General features: G+C 37.5%; 1 protein-coding gene across 6 annotated transcripts in view; it reads right to left on the bottom strand.

The window, feature by feature from the left end:
- Nucleotides 1-255: 255 nt before the first annotated feature.
- Nucleotides 256-18,563, bottom strand: part of PURA (purine rich element binding protein A) — a 23,147-nt gene continuing 4,839 nt past the window's right edge. Inside the window, exons 2-4 of one of the 6 annotated variants that reach the window (XM_077823663.1) lie at nt 16,460-16,540; nt 3,526-3,591; nt 256-2,468 (exon numbers count right to left, since the gene is read on the bottom strand). The gene's annotated coding sequence lies outside the window, so the exon portion shown is untranslated. Of the gene's footprint in view, nt 3,592-16,459; nt 16,541-18,563 lie in introns of all 6 variants that reach the window. The other 5 variants (XM_077823661.1, XM_077823666.1, XM_077823662.1 and 2 more) reach the window with 5 other exon arrangements.

Raw genomic sequence — 18,563 nt, 5'->3', positions numbered from 1 at the left:
CACGACGTAGATAACGTTGGAAAATGTTACACAGTAATCCTGTCAGAAATCTTGGGGAAACATATGTTTTCTGTCTTCCTCAGAACTTAATTTAAAACAAACGGATGCACTGGGGGAAAAAAAACTGCTTCAGGAGATTTTAAAGAACAGCATGAGCTGAAAGACATTAGCTAAAAATTATTAATTTTCTGCATTAAAAATCAGCACTGATAAGAGCCATCTTAAATCAAATAATTTATTAAGTAATTACATGTAAACACTTTATATTTACTAGCAAATACAATGCTTGCTGTTCTTTTAAATAAGTAATTCAAAAAAATAAGAATCTATTATTAATGACAACAGTGATTAGAGATATCCATTCTACTGTACAGTGAGGAATTTGTTTTCTAATGAAGTTAACATCTTGATTTTTCTTGTTTTGTTTTTTGACTTAAAGGACATAAAACATAAATTTGAGCAGCACCCCAATATGATGTCAAAGCTGACTTTGGTCTATCAGCAAAGGCTAAACAAGTAATCACCCCAACTCTGGAATTTTAAAAATTTACTTGAGAAGCCAGATGGCAGGCCCTTCATAAATATCTTTCAAAAATATATGCCTTTTTGTCATAAAACAGAGAAAATATAGTCAAAATGTGAAACACCTCTTCTAAATGGTAAAAAGAGTATGATTTCATTATTTGCATTCTAGAGTTAAGTTATCAACATACAATACAGGTACACATACACATATCCACAGAGTTTCTGAAATGTGGCCTATCATCTAAAATATTTTATCGTTCTGATATTGTTTGCCCAGATACACTAAAAACAAAAGAATGATAGCTGCTTACATAGTCAAATGAAAAATAAACATCTTTATTTTTTTGCCTACTTTATTTCAATTTTTAAATAAATTTTAAATAAGTCTGTACAAAGTATACTGTTACAGTATATATTTGTAAGTTAGCTAAAATGACTAAATATAACAACACTACAATAAGCAGCATATATTGGCACATCTCTAATAAAGATTAACTTGTAAACCCAAAAGTACCACCTGCTACAAAAACCTTGAGATATTTTGGATCCTTTAAGGAGAGTCATGTTGCAAATACATTAGAGATCAATCCTCCCTGGCCTCTGAAAGGAAAAAATACTTCGCTTTTGATAATTCTGCAGAGAACATGAAAATTTTAAAAGCAAACTGTTAAAGAGTTAAAAATCAGATGCAAATCAGATGAAAATCTGATTTTCAATTTTTTTTCAATCTGATTTTTTAATTTTTAAAAAGAAAATGTCTTTAGAGAACCTTAGGTTAATAAAACAAAGAATTTTAGAAAATCTAATTTATTTCCCCCATCAGTGCTGAGGAAGATGAAGAAAGTGATCACTCAGGACCTGATCCTGTTTCTGTGAAAGCTTTGCCACTAACTTTAAAGGGCAAAGGCTTGAGCCTTTAATTTGGACAATGAAAAAGATTTAATGTTCTGCAACTAGTCAATTTCTAGTTGCTTTCTGGCTTACGCACATTACCACAAAGCTGCAATATTTGGGATGCAAACACCGCTAGGGGGAATGCATACAGCCAAACAAACAAAAAATCTGTTTTCATTAGAATGTTTTTTTAAAATAATGAAAACATTTCTACTGAACTTGGCCTTTAAAAATACTGTTTTTTACAAAAACTTAAAACTGATGTACAGTGTCCCTTTACTCATTATAAAGAGTTTTTTGATTTTCGATACATCAGATATTGCAGAGATTCTTGTTCACTGAAAACTGGTTGATAAGAGCCATTTACATTCAAGTATTCTCAAGTTTTAAAATGACAGGTTCCAAGTGCAGTTGTTTAGCTGCATTAGCTTTGTAAATCTGTAACTGTAATATTTCATTAAATTACCTTAGCATTGGGACTGAAGAGTATAAGTGTTACATTTCAAAGAAGAGACTCACCTCAAAACTTTTCTCCCAGAGAGATGTATTTAAATCAATGTTAATTTTTTTTATTTAAGTTAATCTTACATAGAATATAATGCAATACTGACTGCAGCAGGAACCACAGAAGTGGAACACCATTAAATAAATCTGAACTAACACAGATTAAACTTTGTTAAATATTTCTAAATTAATAAAATATTGACAGGATTATAAAATTACAATATTTACAGTAAGAAAAATCTAGAGTAATATATACCTTTAACAGGCTCTTTTCTCCAATTTGGGATTGCACAGGAATTATGAATATACGAAAGGTTCATCATAATAAAGCTGCTTTGCAATGTAATTTTCCATCAGTGCTAAAGAGAATAATCTATCACTGCCTTTTAAAGTAAGTGACTTCTCAAGGTGGGACGGAGTATTTGAGTACCAGACTGGGAACAGAAGTCCTCCTCAAGCCATCTGAAGATAATGTAGGACCAGTCTCAATTGCTCAGATTAAAGCTGCTGTACTACAGAACTGCCAGCAGTCAGAACCACACAGGCTGCAAAAGGGGAGGAAAGGTAGTTTTCAGCTCAGAAAATGTACTTACTGCTGGAAGACTCCAGTCACCATGGACTCCAACAAAGGTTGCAAGGTTTGATTTGTACTGAGAGCACAAAACCAGCAAAGATAACGAAAAACATCTAGGATAAAATTTGCAAATTGTGCTGCATCTCCTTAAAGGGACATTGTTCAGCTGAATAACTACAGAAAATAGTCTTGCATTATGAATGCTGTAGATACTTAAAATTGAAAGAATTTTTTTAAAACCCTTTTTTTACTCTTTGCTTTTCACCTGTTTTGGAGAATGAAATTTGGCTGGTCTGTTTAGTCAGCTTCATTTTCTATTCCTTGCTAGCTTCTGTCTCTTATGTATGAGCACAATGCTGTTGTTTTTGGTTGCAAACATTACAAAGAGGTGTTTAAATACTTCCAAATCCTGTTCTGGGTTTTTAAGAATAAAACTGATTTTTGTCAAATGTATTTCTACTCAATTTTTTGTAAAATAACCAGAAAACCTAAATTTGTGGTCTAAACTACCCAACAATGTCCTTTTAAGTGTAACATTTCACTGTTTGACTCTTCTCTCAACTTCAAAGCATAGTTTTGTGAACAGTTTAAAAAAAGATCCTGTTCAAATTCTGTTTTTTCCCCTTTACCTATTGCAAGAGAGAACTTTCATTTTCTAGTGTATACTTTCAGATAAGTACTTTCTAAGACTAGGAATGAATATATGGGAACAGAACTACACACAATATTGTCAAATATCAGTCTCCTAATTATATATATTTTTAGGGATTTCTATAAGCGCCCACCACCACAGTTTACCTAAGCACCTATAGTCTGAAAAGTAAGTTTCCAAAAAAGTTTGAAATTTTAAACAACAATAATCTGTAAATTCACACCTACATTACCGATAGACGTTCTCTAGGTCCGTAAATTCCCTTTTCGGTAGTGCAGAGGAGGAAAACTAGGAAGAAAACTGTATCTTTCAATTACCTGAGAGATCACATAATTTATATTAAATGGGGGAGGATAGAGAGGAAATGACAACTGACCTTATAAACAAAGGTATGTTTAGGGCTTCTGATTTCAGGAATAAACCGATATTTACTCGTAAAAGTCTGCCAAAAAACAAAAACAAACACAGGATTACTGGTAAATATTGGTTTATATGGAGAAGAAAAAAAATGTCATTGTGTTCCTGATTTCCATAGGTTAAACTTCTATAGTTTAAGGAATTTCACACTACAGGCAGACAGAAGAAACATGCCCAAGAAACAGGACAGTTTCAAACTGAATTGCTGACCACCCCCTAGCCTACCCCACTTCCAACAGAATATTTTTGGCAAATTAAGTGCCCCAAACCAGAAGCCTTATGTTGAAAGAAAAAGAAGACTTTAAAAAAACCTAACAAACCCTGTATGCCTTCTTCTGAATTTCATTCCCCACTTTCCAAACCACTGTAGTTAATTTAGCACTCCTGGAAGATGCTTGACTGATAGACAGCCTGGGAGACTGATGCTCTTTTCAGAATTACTTGAAAGAAATTCATTTGTACATAGTATGGTATCTCATCATCCCAACAACCACTTGGATTTCAGCCTTTGGGATTTTGATCATCATCCCACCACATGAGATATCATAAAATATACAGTATTTAATTTATCTGACTTTTAAATAAAGAATTTTCTTATAAGTGGTCATAAACCCTTTTGTTTTATTTACATGCATATTTATTTCCAAAAATAAAGAGTTGGTCCACACTGGACATGAGAAGAAGTGTTAAAAGTTTAACATCTAACTGAAGTACAAGTAGTTCCATAATTCTGTGGTTGATTCAAACCACAGAAACATAGTATATGAGCCACAGACACATTTTTACATATAGCATTATATTCTCAATAATATTTACAAATATAAGGTCAAGATGACTAGAAACTCCCAGGGAACAGAACAGTGTGTCATGGCTAAAAAGAAAGAACAGCTTAAAAATAACCTAAATACAAAGGGAAAACAAAACTTTACATAAAACTTTTGGACAAAAAAATCCTCATTTAACTTTTCTGGTAGTCAAAATTTAAGATTAAAGTTTATGACATCTTGAATACCAACTACATTTAACTTCCTAAACACAAACTTAACAGCTACAGTAAACCAACTCACTAAGTATGTGAATGGCATTACAAATAGAGATTTCTTTATTTATTGTACCTTTTAAGATACAAGAATGCATGTGGCTGAAATACAAAATACCATGGCACTACAGAAGGGATTACACTCCATCAATACACCTGTTTACAAACTGGCCGTTTTTGTTGATTATACATTTAAGTCGCAAGATGCGTTAATCTTACTAGGTGTTACATACACATGCATGGGAGAACATATGCCATGACAAGAACTGCAGAGAACTTGGACCTTATAAAGTTTCATGGCTACCTTCATACATGTAACTCCATGAAAGACCATTACACAGAGGAAAGCCCAAGCAAACAAAGTTTTACTCAGATGTGCTGAAGCACAGTGGGTCTGCAGAAAAGAATCTTCTTCCAAACATATACTCCAGCACACCTACGTACCCAACACCATGTTGTTATTAGATTGGGATGGAATTAGTACTTGCAGCCTGTAGATTCCCTCCCACACTGATTTTGGTCCTTGAATCACCCACTGGACATGCCTCCATTTGCCCAATTTTTACCCCCAGCTGCAGCATTAGGGGCAGAGAGTTGCTGCATACATGTCTGCCCCAGTAAATGACATTCTCTCCAGAACAGATTCTCTATTTTTTTGGCTTTCTAGCTCAGCAGAGTGCAGCTTGGCCTTAAAGCAGACCTGGAAAGGAAATATTTATACCTTTTTCTTTATCTTTATGGTGGCTGACGACTACCTGAAAGAGTTTGGTTTTTAGATGAAAGTTTCTTTCCCTACCTATTTTTTATATTAACAATTCAGATCTTGTCTACCTTGTGTTTCCTGGAAGACTATGGATGGTTAGGGACTGAGTAGATTTACGGTATCAGATATCTGGAAATGAAATCTGATCAATTAAGGAACTGCCTTTGTTTTTTTTTTACTCAGACTACTTAAAACTTATCTTTAAGTTTAACCTATTTATTATGTCAGATATCTAACAGCTGAAAACCACCTGAAGAGGCAACATCCTTGCCCTTATAGCTACCTATCTAGGTATTTATATGGACCCAATAATGGTATTATCTGAGTGCCTCCCAAGTGTTTAAAAACAGAACAATATTTTTTCTCTACTGATCCCAGCCTTCATTTAAGAGCTGAGAGAGCCCCCAATCCATATACCTGGGTCCTCCTACAGAGACCCATAGTCAGTAAAATGGGAAAGACAAGACTTGACGTTCCTGGTATTTCCATGATGAAAAAAAAGCAGAAAAATATAACATATACAGCATTTTTCTCTCTTCAAGTCTTTGACACTCACATTAAGCTCAACCCAATGTGTACACAAGTACAGAACCTCATTTATAGAGCCGCAACAATAACTGAAAATGTATACTCTAACTAGTTATTTAAAGGCAGATAGACTTAATACATTTGAAAAAAATCATACTACAAATTAAATGCCTGCTCTTAAAAATACCTCAACATAAAAATAGCCTTGCAGTTGTATAATTTGATGTACAGCCTAGAAAAATAAGAATTACCACTATTACTAGCCAGGTATGCAATCATCAACACAAGAAATCTTTTCTGACTTGTCTATATGCATTTCTCTATCTAATCCCAGATTAAAATGTAACAAATATGAAAACTTTAACTGTTAAAGGCCTAACCCCAAGGAGCCCTTTGGTCATCATGGGACTCCCACTGGGCTCAATGCACATATGCAGGATCAGAACCCAAATCACTTTACAAACTGGATGATATACTTTAAACTACAAATATGGAGTATTAAATTGAAGTTAATCCTTTGGGGGGAAAAAATCTGTGCTTTTTTTTTTTTAAAACCAAAAATTCTTTCAATGGGTAACTGCCAACTCATCAAGAAAAACAAACAAACAAACAGGAAAGTCCTGGAGTATGGTATTAAAAACAATGAAACTTTAAGTGTTTAATTCACTCTGACCTCATAACAGTGCTCAGAATCTGGAGTAAAATCCAAGCAATTAAAAATCAGGATCATGGGCTAATACGTGGGAAGAACCCAAACTAGGAGTTGTACATCAGAGGACATAGCCTCACTAAGTGCCTTATACAAAATGTCATCTACTTGTGGCCTAACCACCACAGACTGGAGTAACAAAGTAAATTGGAGATCAGACTAGTAGTCTTCCTAGTCCAATACATTCCCTGTCTGACAGAGGACTCTCCAGAGGGTGATAAGGGTGCATAGATAGTGGCATAGTGTTCCCAATTTCTATCCCATTCTTCATTCATCTTAATTTTTTTTAAGCCCAACAATGCACCCGAGGTATTGCTAATTATTTCTTCCACTGTGCTGTGCTATGTGTGTGCGCGTGCGTGCATGCATTCCTCAGCATTGAATTCCACCTGCCTTCATGCTGCCTATTCACCTAGCTTTGCCAGACCCTTCTTAAGCTCCTCAGCCTTCTCTAGAATTGGGTAACCTAAATAACCTCACTGTTCACCCTCTTTTCTAAATAATCAGTTAATATTAGGGCTGTCGATTAATCAGAGTTAATTCATGCGATTAACTCAAAAAAATTAATCATGATTAAAAAAATTAATCATGATTAATCACACTGTTAAACAGTAGAATATCAATTGAAATGTATTAAATATTTTTGCATTTTTTCAAAAATATTGATTTCTATTACAACAGAATACAAAGTGTACAGTACTCACTTTATATGATTTTTTATTACAAATATTTGCACTATAAAAATGGTAAAAGAAATAGTACTAGTGTTTTTCAGTTCACCTCATACAAGTACTGTAATGCAATCTCTATCCTGAAAGTGTAATTTACAAATGTAGATTTTTTTTGTTACATAACTGCATTCAAAAATAAAACAATGTAAAACTTTAGAGCCTACAAGCCCACTCAGTCCCAATTCTTGTTCAGCCAATTGCTAAGACAAACAAGTTTGTTTACATTTACAGGAGATATTGCTGCCTGCTTCTTAATTATATCACCTGAAAGTCAGAAAAGGCATTCACATGGCACTTTTGTAGCCAGCATTGCAAGGTATTTACATGCCAGTTATGCTAAACATTTATATGCCCCTTCATGCTTCGGCCACCATTCCAGAGGACATGCTTCCATGCTGATGATGCTCATTAAAAATATAATGCGCTAATTAAATTTGTGACTGAACTCCTTGGGGGAGAACTGTATGTCTTCTGTTCTGTTTTACTCACATTCTGCCACAGTTATAGCAGTCTCGGACAATGACCCAGCACATGTTCTTTTTAACAACATTTTCACAGCAGATTTGACAAAACGCAAAGAAGGTACCAATGTGAGATTTCTAAAAATAGCTACAGCACTTTATCCAAAGTTTAAGAACTGAAGTGCCATCCAAAATCTGAGAGGGACAAGGTGTGGAGCATTCTTTCAAAAGTTTTAAAAGAGCAACACTTGATGCGGAAACCACAGAACCTGAACCACCACCACCACAAAAAAAAAAAAAAAAAAAAAAATCAATCTTCTGCTGGTGACATTTGACTCAGATGATGAAAATGAACATGCGTCAATCCGCTCTGCTTTGGATAGTTATTGAGCAGAACCCATCATCAGCATGGACGCATGTCCTCTGGAATGGTGGCTGAAGCATGAAGGGACATATGAATCTTTAGAGCATCTGGCACCTAAATATCTTGCGACGCCGGGCTACAACAATGCCATGTAAATGCCTGTTCTCATTTTCAGGTGACATTGTAAACAAGAATCAGGCAGCATTATCTCCCGCAAACGTAAACAAACTTGTTTGTCTGAGTGATTGGCTGAACAAGAAGTAGGACTGAGTGGACTTGTAGGCTCTAAAGTTTTACATTATTTTAGGTTTTAATGCAATTTTTTTTTGTACATAATTCTACATTTGTAAGTTCAACTTTCATGATAAAGAGATTGCACTATAGTCCTTGTATTAGGTGAACTGAAAAATACTATTTCTTTTGGTTTTCTTTACAGTGCAAATATTTTTAATCAAAAATAAATAAAGTGACCATTGTACACTTTGTATTGTGTTGTAATTGAAATCAATAGATTTGAAAATGTAGAAACATCCAAAAATATTTAAATAAATGGTATTCTATTATTGTTTAACAGCGCTTGACAGCCCTAGTTAATATATTAAACACGGGTTCTAATATGAAGCCTTGAGGCATCCACTGTTAACCTTTTTCCTACGATAAAAGCTAACGGTACCTTCCTATTGTTTTCTCTTCCTTAGCCAGTTTCTCATCCTCCAGGACTGAGATTCTCTCCTGCACCATAATCTAGTCAGGGAGCCTGATATGGCTTCCTGATTTTTAAGCAGTTAAAAGTGAGAGCAGTCTAGGGCCTATACATACATCAGTAGAGAAATGGCAAAACACAGGCACACTGCACTCCCACTGTCGGGGAGGGGGGGCAGCCGGTATACGAGCCAGCTACACCGCTTTATACCAGTTGAGGACTCTCCCAGGCTGGGGGAATTCTCAGATGGCCAATTTGGGCCAGGATTCTGACCACTTTGTGCTGCTCGAGTGATACACAGTGGCCAGAACGAGGAAGATAACATGCCCCCTTGCCCCCCGATATTACTTTACCTCTCACCCTATACTTAGTTTCCTTAGTAGCGTCTTGAACTGTCAAGGCTTTTAAAATATCCAAATACATTAGGTCAGCTAGTCCTGCATTACCCACTATTTTGTCAACGCATTCAAAAAAATCCTAGTAGATTATTAGAGGTTCAATTTTCCTTTGCAGAACCATTTCAACGTGACTACCTGGTACTAAAGCAAGAGTCTTTGGTTTGTAATTCCTAGGCTCACCCGTAACATTTTTTTTAAAAAGAGGTACAATATTTACTACTGTTTAGTCCTCAAGTATACTGATCTTAATAAGGCATTTATTTTAGTTAGCAACTCAGCCATTTCATTCCCAAGTTCCTTCAGAACTCTTGGATGAGCTCTGATCTTGGTCATAACAGAGCTTTAATTTATTAGTTTGTTCCAGCAGCTCCTCTTTGGACACCTCGGTCTTTTCAGATAAGGAAGATGAGGTACTCTTAAAGGGTAGATCAAGTTCAGGTATCTCTCAAACTCTTCTGTGATGAAATTGATGCAGAGTCGTCACTCAGCTTCTCTGCAATGTCCTTGACCTCCTTAGTTGTTCCTTTTGCAGCCTCATACCTCAGTGAACCCAAATTCTCTCATAGCCTTCCTGCCTCTAACACACTTCAAAATTTCATTTGCTCTCAGCTCTTCAAAACCCCTTTTAACCCTAATTGCCTTTTTACATGTTACCTGCCATGGGTTTCTATCCACTTCACTTGGGTTAGACTTCCATTTTCAAAAAAATACTTGTTTGACTCCAGTAACTCTTATACCTTGCCATTTAACCACACTGATTTATGTCTTGACTCCCTGCTTTCTTTCAGCTTCAGGGCCATGCACACCTTCTTGAATGTTTATGACTTTTTGCAATACCTACGTACCCTCCTTGCTGAGTCTAAGGATTTTACTCTCATCCCTTTTGATGTTAGGGTCTGATTGACTAGCATTCTCATTTTCCTGAAATCTTCTTTTCCTAAATTTAGTATCACCTGGTTGGTTTTAGATGTTATTTCTCCCTCTCCTGAGAGCATTGAACCTGTAATTATACCATGGTCATGATTACTTAATGGCTGAACTATAATTATTTCTTAAATCAATTCTTCTGTGTTATTTAGTCCTAAATTCAAGAGAGATTCTTGATAAGAAGCAATCATTTAAGGTGTCAAGAAATTACTTCTCCAAATTGTGCTCTATTTTGAGACCTGACCAGATCATACATGGGTAGCTGAAGTCACCCCTTATTACAGTTTTATGAAGAATCAACTGCCTCTTTGCTCTCCTTCAACAATGAACAGTCAATAACTGTCTTCCTGGTCAGGAAGACAGTAATACAGTTGTATCCTTATAACTTGGGATTTGTCAATATGCAGATTCTAATGCATGATCCTCAACTCTAGTTCTCTCAAATTCGATGGAAATGTTTTAGATAGAGTGCTACTCGACCATCTCTATTACTTAATCTGTCCCTCCTCTATTGTTTATAGCCAGGTAATACAGTGTATCTGATTTTTATGACTCCACCATGTTTCAGTAATGCCTATTGTATCAAGTCCTCTTCCATTGCCAGACATTCTAGTTCATCTATTTTTAAGCCTCTTGCACTGGTACAAAGACACTTACAGTTTTTATTTTTGGCTGTGTGCCTATTTCTTAGTTAACTCCTTAGTCTGACACCCTTTTCCTTTTCTAGACTGTACTGTTGCAATCTCAACCTGCCTTTGCTCCATTTTCCACTGCATATTCTCTCCTAGATGCAGAGATCCCTTTCTATTGCTGACAACCCAAGCAGATGCCCTAGTCCAATCCAACTGCTCCACTGCACCTGTCAGCTATCCTTCAGCTCCTAGTTTAAATAATCTTCTCAAAACCTTATCAACGTTCTGTGCCACCAGTCTGGTTCCACTTGGGTTAAAGCAGAACCCAATCCATTCTAGATAGGACCTCCTTACCCTCCAAAGCTCCTCAGTGCCTAATTTATTTACCCTTCAAACTCTTTGCGTCCTCTTCTCAGCTTCCCATTAACTCTCTAAGGCACCTCCCTGTCGAGCAGGCCCTACATGTAGCAATTAAAGCATTTCAGAAAAAGGTACCACATAAATCCTAAACTGAAGCCTTTTTCCTAGTTACCTAAACATCTCCACATCCCGGATCCCAATATGTACCATAGCCACAGGCTTCTCCCCAGCACTCATTAGAAGTTTACTTAGGTATCTCTGAGATTTTTACTGTTGCACCCCTGAAGCAAGTCAGCAAACAGTTCTCACAGTAACCCTATACTTGATTATCCATATTTCTAATGATCTAATCTTCTGCCACTGCAGTACATCAACAATTCTCAACTATCCCCATCTTCTGAAGGGGCCTACTTTGGTGTGTGAAGAACAGTCACTTTCCTCTATCAAAAGGTACATCCTCAATTAAGGGTTTGTCCCTTCATTTTGCCTTGCTGCCCTCCAATCATAAGACAGGCTTCCTCAAGTGGAGAACTAATTAAGCCAGTCCTGAGATAAAACCAGTCTACAATATCTATATATGCTGTCTTTGTAAATAATTCTCTGTCTCCTCCTCCTCCTCCACTGCAGCGACTCTGGTCTCAAGATGCTCTACTGGGGCTCCAAGGACTACCAGTTCCTTGCGCTGCTTGTACAGATGTGCCATATATCCACAAGGCAAGCAGTCATTCTGTACCTGGTGCAGTAATCTAGGTAGTTGCCATCAAATTAATCTGTGCTACCGCCATAATCGAACTAGGAATTATGACTCTGTTACTGGATACTAAAATTTTATCTTTCAGTTAGAAGCCAAGGTCTATTTGCTTTACTTTGGCCCACCAAGAGTTTGATTCAGCATACAAGTTACTGTATAGCGCTGCAAAAGCTTGCGGAAACCAATTTCCCAGGACTTTCATTGCCTAATGCAGCATGGAAACCCAACATATTTTTTTGCTGAATCAAGCTCTTAACGCAGTGTGATCAAAAGGCCTATCTGCAAACTGAACTACATATGCTGACCAAAAGAAAAACCATCATTACATATCAGTTTAAAGAATTTAATTCACAAATGTTAATTGTAGAAAATAGCTCTTAGGCCATCTAATCCATCACCCTGCAACACTGCCATGCAGTACTGAGAGACCTCTCCAGAATCCACATCAGTTGTCCTCTGTCTGGTCTTGCCTTGAACAGATATGCCCCAGTGACAACAACTCCATCATCTCAGCCTGTAGGCAAATTATTTAATAAAAATATCCCTCCTACGAAAACCTGAATTCTCTCTCTCACACACACTATTTTTATATAGAATTGCACCTCTCCATTAAAAACAAAATATCCTGATAAACGAATGGCAAATTATGGATTCTCCTACAATTATGGACTCATCAGCTTACTGGAAGTTATAATGCCATCTCCTATAGAGTCAGAGAGTCTAAGGCCAGAAGGGACCACCAGATCTCCTAATCGGACCTCCTGCATATCACAGGCCCTCATTCACCCTTCTTAATACAATCCATTATCAAAAATCTTGGCAACTTGCCCAGAAATTGAAATGTTAGCTCTGCAGAAAGCAGGTTCCAAAGACATGAGCTGTCCTCTGAAGACACGCTGCCCAGCGTTTAGTCCCTCATGATTGTAGCAGGGGACTGCCGGATTTGAGCACCTCTGCTATGGTATCATAGAAGGAAAAGGGCAGACAATGGTAGAAAGGGTCCCAAACTTTGGTAGACCTCCAGCACACCTAGAGTGGGGTTCACGTGGACAACACATCTCAGAGAGCCACAACTGTCTACCTGTGTGCTACTGAAAAATTAGAATTCTTGATCGTTGCTGGCACCTAATCACCCAAAAGCAGCTGGGAACCCAATAAACTCCTAAAGTTGCAAACCTGGATCACAAAAGCCAGAGACGCCCTCCCAAATGAGAACTGAAATAGTCCCCTGTCAATTCTTCAAACTGTCTACTCCAGCCAACAAGAATGATCTTAGTCTTGTATGGGCTGACCCACTGCTAGTTAGTCTTTATTCAAGCTCCAGTCTCAGCTAAGCACTGAGTAAATTACTACATTGTGCCAGATTACGTGGGATGAGAACACAGAACTAGGTTTCACACACCCCCTCCCATACTAACGACACCATAGCCCATATTTCCTCGCAAACCATGCTTAAAGCTCCACACACACACTGAACAAAAGCACAGAACACAACTCTGTGGAATGCTTAGCACAGGTGACCAAATACCCAGGACTGTGATATGGGATCTCTCAGAAAAAAGGGAACTGAGCCACTCAAGACAGACTCCATATACTCCTGCTAGGGTCAAAACCTCTTCCTGGCCAAGTTAACTAATAGCTCTATATAAATCAGCTAAGACATCTGATTATCTGCCATCAGGCGGCCAGCAACCAGGAAAACCCCCAGGCATAGTCTCAGTATCACTTTCAGGACTAACCCAGACCGGTATGGGTCAAGATGACCTGGGAATCCAGGTGTTGTTGCAGCTGTCTTTCTACAGCCTTCTCCACAAAACAGAAAATTCAAAACAGAGTGATAAAATGAAGAGTATGTCAGCATCAAGATTTTTATTTTGAGCAAGGGTCTAATCATTTTCTTAAGAGCAGTGGGCACTTTAAAAGAAGTGTCACCTAACGGACTTTGCCAATCAGCTCTTATAACATCCTTCACACCATCCCATTGGTTCTCACTAGCCAAGAGGGATATATATCAAGTTGCAAGTTCTAGCCTAAAGCTTCCTCAGCATCTCTGTGATCAACAGTAGAGGCAAATTAGTCTTTTTTCCCCTCCTACACAGCTTCAGAATAGGATTTCAAAAACTCTGCACCTTAATCAGTCAGGCTTAGTACATGGCTTCCATCATCAGCTCCAATTCCCCACTCACTACAGTGTCCTATGAGGAAAAAGCTAAGGAAGAGGCTGTGTAGGAGCCTCGGTTACTTATAGCCAATGACAGAAGTGATGATGAGCCAACTGGCCACCAGAGCAGTCAACCTGCTAAAGAGCAGGCTGAGCAGTATTATCCCCAAACAGGCGCCATTAGCCTCTGAGGTTGGGCCAAAGAGGGGCGCCCTTCAGCCTGATGACAGCGGTGGAGCGGTGGGTGAGCAGACCAGAGAACAACATCCATGCCCGAAGGCCTCTAATCCAAGCTCAAAAACAAAATGCAGAGGGTGGCCAGGAATTGACATGGATACAGAAACTACCTACAACAGTCCCCTGGTGGTCATCATGAAATCCCAAGGCATCTGATAAGAGACATCATCTACATGGAGAACGAAATCACCCCAATATAAGTAGAACTCTAGTTACCAGTGCAGGCTGTCCTCTGCATTAAACTTCTTAGGACCAAATTTTCCTCTCAGTTACACAGGTACAACCATACTGGCATCAGATATACAGAAAAGCTTCACAGAGGAGAATCCAGCAATCTCCCTTTTGTGCTCTTACACATCATCAAGTACTTATACTGCACATTAAATATTAACTGATTTTTAAAGATATAGACCTGATGTGCTCTAGTCTCTCAACACTTCACTCCACTTTTAGGTTTTACTGAAATTGCAGGTTGCAGAGTTTATACCTTGTTCCCAGTGAACTGTACAGCACTGGACTTCAGTGAGTGGGACTCTATTTCCCCACTCACCATCTGGGACTTACTGTGTCACTACTGCTCACCTGCCAGTCTGCTGTGCAGGTTTTACACTACCATGGAACTTGGGGTGCTAGACATGCCAGTCTCACAGAACAAATGAAGTGGAGGTAGTATGCACTAGAAAGCACAGTATTTGTCTTTGACTGATAAACTAATGTATTTGTCTGGGGACCCATTGTCTGACAAAGGTACTTCAAAAGAGCACATCAGGTACTATGCCACAGCAACTATTAATCATTCTCCCTTTGCTCAAAGGACTTCCTCTGCTCCATCCTAAGGTAACACTTCTAGAAAATATTTCCAAGAACTGTTGCAGAATGCAGCTGCCTGCTTGGTAAGAGAACTGCAAACATCCAGCCCCCTATGAGCTACCCTGGTTATAAGGCAAAAAGTTTGAGAGCTAATTGATGATAAATCTACCTCCTAATCTAGGCCTGAGGTGCTTGAACAACCCTCTCGCAGTTTTAGAGTATACATCTTCAAAGCCATCTAGCTCTGCTGGACCATTTTCTTCCCATCCTGAGGTCCTATTGAAAGTGGGCCTGGTCCTTCTCAGTTCCTGGACCACAATTATGGGCTCTCCCTGAGGGAGGCCAGAGTCCACCCGGGGCTAATAGAAAGGCTTTGTATTTGTGTTAGTACACCTTGCTCTCTTTTCATAACCTCTTCCAGTTCAAATCACTTTCTTTGTGCCGAGTTTGCTGGTTAGAGCAACTCATTTTCCTGAGCCAGTGGATCCAGTTTTGGTTTATTTCTTTTAGTTTCACAAAATGTCCTAGATGTGTGGAAACCAACACTAGAAAATAAATCCCTGCTCTACCCTTCAGTTCCCATATACTTCCCTAATATCACAATTTTAAGTGTATTGAACTATCCAATTAGCCAGTTGAGAGTTTGGTACTCCGCTCCTATATGCCATCTAGGGCTATTAAGATGCATTATACTGATAAACTCAACGTGTGACCCTAATAACCCTCACATGCTTTGTATTTCACAAATCATGGAATACATTTCAAACCACTATATAAGATGACTTTACTTGGCCCTCATGGATGCCACTCTACCCTGTTCAGACAAATGACAGTTTTCACAGTAACTACTATACTTCGAAAGACAAAAGCAGAGGGAGACTAAAAAAAACCAACACAAAGCAAACCAAAGACAACTATCTGGCATGAATGTGTGAGTGAGGAGATGGAGTAGCTCTTGTTTGAGAAGACATGCAGAACCGATTCCTGGCCTCACCACTCCAACACACAAATTCCTTGCTGCCAAAATTTAGAGAAGCATTTTTCATTTTCATTCAGACCATTACTCTCAGTAATTCCAAACACACAAGAGCTCAGTTTTAAAAGAATGCCAAACATTTTAGGTCCAAAGTTTAGGTTTTGGCTAACAACATTTCTAATGTTACTAGGTTTAGAGAAGTTCATTAAATTAAAATTCCATGAACTTTTAAAAAAAAATATATATGCCACCTCCCTGCCATGTTTGCAACCCACACACAAAGCTTTCTGCACAATGGTAGAGAACCAGAGTGTTAAACTGACTGAAACCAAAATGAACCTACCCAGTGTAAAGTGACGCCATTAATCTCGTTTCTCTCTCAAGTTATCTTTCATTTTACAAGCAACATGCAAGATTCCCACAGCTGAAAGATTAGAGAAAAAAATCTCAGATTAGTTTGTCCTTTTTGTCAACACATCATTTTGACAGCACTGTGCATGCAATCAGTTTCACTGTTACACTACCAAAACTTCACTATCCTCAGTTTCCCCCATTTTTGTGGGGGAGGGTAAAGAGGAGTAAAAAGCTTTATGAAGTACAAAGAGAATATTTTTTTAAAAAATAATAAAATGTGGCTGTTAAAGCACAAAAACTGGCAGGGGACTCAGAAACAGAGGTAGAACCTGCTACTACTTTAACCTTTTTCCAAACTGTCTAGATATCAAAACTGACCTTGACTTTTCAACTATCCAAACTGAGTTAACAGCAAAAAAGTAGACAGCTAACATGGGAGGTGAAAAGTGAAGGTAAAGTAAATCTGAAAATTTTAAAAAGCTAATGTTTTAGCATAATAATGGATTTTTAAAACAATTTTTAATTTAAAAAAAATCTTGACAGTGTTCACTAGCAGGAAGCTCTCCAGAATGAACTTCAGCAAATTCCTTTCAGAAAACTACCATGAATTAGGAGTAGATTTCTGAATGAGCAATCCGATTTCTAACTAGCTGATCACACACAGATGCTCATTTTCTACAAACTGAGTTGGTAAAAAACAGAAAATTCAGCACTGCTAGTTATACTCTGAGTTTTCATGTTTTGTGTAAGTTCCTATAAAGTTTAAACCTGTTTTAGCATTCTTGTACATCAATGTCAGGATATCCACCTCCATCCCCGACAGCTTTGGAAATAATAGGAACAAGTCAATCAGATTTGGTATATGCCCTGAAACGGAAAGTCTGGACTTAAAAAAAAAAAAAAGTTAGCGCTTATGAAAGTTGCTGAATCCACTGAAGTCCTTAATCCAAAATGGTCATCTTATTTTTTGCTTAAAAAGCTTTAAAATGTTTATCTTAGAGAAATTAAAATGGAGGAGACTGACCTTTGAGGAAGGGGGAAGAAACATGTAAAGGAGCAAAAATGTAACATGGTAACCTTGTAAGGCTTTGAGGAAACTAAGGGTTTTTTTTCTTCTTAAAGGCCAGAAAAAAGTAATCCAAGGGTCAGTTTGAGAATTTACAGATACTAGATTACGTAAAGGTGGACGCATAGTCAAGAACTTCAGATTTGAATTATTAAAAAGTTGTATGCATTAGGCATTAGATAAAAATGCATATCTACCAAATCTTCACTGACAATAAAAGTTACTTGGATATGAAAAATCACTTCAATTTATGATGTCAATATTTATCCTTTTCCCCACTCCTCCCACTCCATTCCTCCCCAAATTCAGTTTACTTTTTTCTTGGGAGACGTATAGCACCACTGCATTAGAACGTACAAGAAATGAAAACAGTGAGTACAACTGATATAGATCCATTGACTTTTTATTACAAATTTACTTGATCACGTGGCTTCAAAAAGTTTAAATCAATACCCTATTTTCTGTATGCTAGTACAAAGCAAAATCTATTTTACAAATTAAATACCTAAAAATTTGACAAAAATAAAGTTTTATGGAAAACAGTTATAAAAATCTTAAATCCCCTTTTACGAAGGTAAGAGGTAACATTCCCTCCCCACCCCTGCAGTCGTTATACAATATTAACGTTCATATTTTTAGAATAGGTAGGTATATTATATTTTGCTGTTAGCATACAAAAGTCATACTAATCGCTTTATTTGTATATACTCCAGTTAGTGCACGAATGCCATCTGATTGTAATATAATCAACTATCTTTAATTGAATCCTAATTTACATTTAATAGTTTGCATAGTTTGAAAGGGATAAAGGTTATACTACAGCTAATCATAAAAAGAGTGATTACAGTGCTATTTTTAAAGGCAACAAAGTAATTGCTCCCAAATGAAGTTATCGGTCTGCTCTAGGGCAGGGGTTAAAATTACCAGCAGCTTTCTGCCTTGCCCGATATGACTGTTACGTCTCACTAGCCATTCGAAGTGGACAGCCTCTCTCTTTAGAATGTCTGAAAAGTTCTTAGTAAATTGC

The sequence above is a fragment of the Eretmochelys imbricata genome, chromosome 8 (genome assembly GCF_965152235.1).
Source record: "Eretmochelys imbricata isolate rEreImb1 chromosome 8, rEreImb1.hap1, whole genome shotgun sequence".
In the NCBI taxonomy this organism is placed as follows: Eukaryota; Metazoa; Chordata; order Testudines; family Cheloniidae; genus Eretmochelys; species Eretmochelys imbricata.
This window is presented reverse-complemented; position numbering and strand designations above follow the sequence as displayed.